The following is a 3051-nucleotide window of genomic DNA, read 5'->3' on the forward strand; positions in this document are numbered from 1 at the left end:
GGATGAAAATTTTAATGAAATATTTATTGCGTTATATTAAAATATTTTAAATCTGCATCTACGAAAACCGGTATTTCACTTCTCAATTAGATATAAAGAAATATGCGTTATACAAACAAGAATACAAACGGCTTGATTAACAAAAACCTTGGACCCCAGCTGTCAGCATTGCTTTTTGGTCATTCAGCAAAAGACCATGCATCAACGGCGTTAAGTTTAGAAAAGTTTAGAAAGTGTTGCAGTTTATAAAAAACATAAAAAAAACGATTAAAGAAAAAATGCTTTGCAGACCATGAACGGTCTAAGTAAGTAAAGAAGCGGATGATAAGCTAGCTCTTTATGCAAATAAGTTGGTCAGTTTAAGTTCCGAGACATGTCATGCAGCAGGAACGGAATCCTATAGTTGCTACGATTGGCTAAAGGAAAAGTTTTGCAGAATCACGCGAAATCACTTCTGCAAGTGGCTGAGAATCTCGTAATGAATAAAAATTCTGTACTGAGAATTCCAAGGTGGGAGAGGCGAGATTCCTCCCCCCCCCCCCCCCTTCCCCCTTCTCAGAATCCTATCCTTCTTTACCTACAGCAATAAATAAATAAATAAATAAATAAAACTAGAGAAATTTCTACTGTGAAACTATTTGCATACAAGAGAACGGCCATTAAAATTTAACTCTTCAAAGTTTTAATCCCTGGCCCGTTCGAAAATTCAATTTCTTTGTAGTTGCATTTTTTAAAGGTGTACTTGTCTAGACTCCTGGAACGGAAAGGTTTTTTTTTTTTTTAATCCGTGCTTTACAAAAGTTTCTACAGTCCATTGTTTGAAGCAGTGTCATGGCTGCCATGAGCCGCGCGGGGTACCCGCCATGTGTCCAACGCCTTGTCACGGTTCGCGCGGCTCCCCCCGTTGGAGGTTCGAGTCCTCCCTCGGGCATGGTTGTGTGTGTGTTGTCCTTAGCATAAGTTACTGTAAGTAGTGTGCAAACATACGGACTGATGGTTCAAATGGCTCTGAGCACTTTGGGACTTAACATCTGAGGTCATCAGTTTCCTAGAACTTAGAACGACTTAAACGTAACTAAATTAAGGACATCACACACATCCATGCTCGAGGCAGGATTTGAACCTGCGACCGTAGCGGTCGCGTGGCTCCCGACTGAAGTGCCTACAACCGCTCGGCCACATCGGCCGGTCTATCATGTATTCTAGAAGAGCTGCAAGGTCGTCAGTGGCGCCTGTTCTTTCTAGAACAGTTACTATCTTCATATCTATGGTTAAACGTCACCCAGCCATTGACCTTCGTCTGTGCGAATGCGCACAGGCTACCGGAAATCTTACGGGAATCGTCACCTTAGTGTGAGCCAGTAATGAGTGGATGGACAAATACCTATTAAGTACATTACGTAATCGGATTGTGGGCGGTTCGGGGTGTGAGTCTCACGGGAAGCGTGCGAGGGATAAATTCCTGCAGTCGTGCTGTTCATTTGTGCCCTCGATAGCTCAGATGGATTGAGCGTCTGCCTTGTAAGCAGGAGATCCTGGGTTCGAGTCCCAGTAGCGGCACACTTTTCAGCTGTCCCCATCGAAGTATATCAACAACACCTGTCGGCAGCTGAGGGTTTCAATTAATTATCAGTTGTGTAGGTGATTCGATGAACCCTTTGCCAGGCACTTAAATGTGTTTTGCAGGGTATCCATATAGATGTAGATGATAACTCGTCCCGTGTCGCACGTGCTCAAAAGGATTCATACTGCAGAATGCATGCAAACATACTCACCGAAAATTCGGACGAATATCAAGTGCAGGCTGCCGAGTGCTGCATATCCAGCTTAGACAGATCGGCTTTTCCTGCCAAGAAGAACAGGAAGTTGCTGTCTAGGAACAATCAGAGGTAGAGGAAGGGCTGATAAATACTCCTTGAATTGCAGACTAAACGTAAATAACGAAAATACATTTTTGGTAAAAATTGGTCAAAACATAATCGTTTGCCCTCCGTATTGGATTAGCTGTTTTGAATATTGAAAATCTGACTTCAGATTCGTTTTCAGCGACATTAAGAATATATGTGTAACACTCAGTTCATGCAAATCGAAGTAATAATATAACTAAATGTTTTCCCTAAACTTTGAACACTTTTTTTTTTCGAGTAACGATTTTCTCAGAACGGCATGCAGCATAAATTAAAAGTGGTTCGATCTCTTAACTTCTACCTCTGACCCCTAAAAGTAAACACTTTTCTTAGGAACTTATAGCTATAATATGACATTTGTTAATATTAACTAATTTTTGTGTAGGCATAAGGAGTGAAACAAACCCCTCAAAATCGAACTCAAAGTTCGAATTAGCACTGTATCGTTAAATTTAAGGTTGTTTCATTGCGGTTAGGTATACGCTCCCATTAATTTTATGTATTATCGACTGATGTTATCCATTTTCAAGTTCAGAGAAATAATGTAGTATCAACTGATGTTACCCATTTTTGAATTCAGGTAACATCTGAGGTGCCACACTGCACGCACTCTGCGTACTCCAGTCTCGCAAGCCCTTGATCAAATCATAATTACGGGCGCCATTTTTTATTGAAAATCTAAAATTAAGCTCATAGTATTGTCACTCGTAATTCCCAAACAGATCGTTCGAATGTATTTTCATTGTCTCAAAAAAAATTCAAATGTACCCTTTTTTGCTCATTTGTATGAGAACCTGGCCGTAACGCCGGAATATAGTCACTAGATTTTTTTTCAGAGACGCTGTACGTTCGCGAGAAGACTTTCGTTCTGCGCGTGTCGAAGGACATTCCTCAGATATTACTGTGTGTGTGCTACTCAGTCGTGCCATTTAAGTGTACATCTTTGCATAGTTTTCCTTTCACGATGTAAACAGTGTTCCGCTCAGTTGCTAAATGGCCAGTGAGTGGTTCCGAAGGTGTCGGATGTGCGGTGCGTTCGGTCTGCTAGGACAACAGCAGACTGGCGTGGTGCGATGGCAGAAGCAGACACTGAGGGAGCTAGCTGCTGGGACGCCAGCGAACAATTTATGCCAAGTAAGACGAA

At 41.7% G+C, this 3051-nt stretch overlaps 1 non-coding gene across 1 annotated transcript; it reads left to right on the forward strand.

Moving 5' to 3' along the window:
- The first annotated feature begins 1485 nt into the window (after window positions 1–1485).
- Window positions 1486–1560, forward strand: Trnat-ugu (transfer RNA threonine (anticodon UGU)). The gene has a single exon. It is a non-coding gene; the product is annotated as a tRNA-Thr (tRNA).
- The last annotated feature ends 1491 nt before the right edge of the window (window positions 1561–3051 follow it).

The sequence above is a fragment of the Schistocerca gregaria genome, unplaced genomic scaffold (assembly GCF_023897955.1).
Source record: "Schistocerca gregaria isolate iqSchGreg1 unplaced genomic scaffold, iqSchGreg1.2 ptg000437l, whole genome shotgun sequence".
In the NCBI taxonomy this organism is placed as follows: domain Eukaryota; kingdom Metazoa; phylum Arthropoda; class Insecta; order Orthoptera; family Acrididae; genus Schistocerca; species Schistocerca gregaria.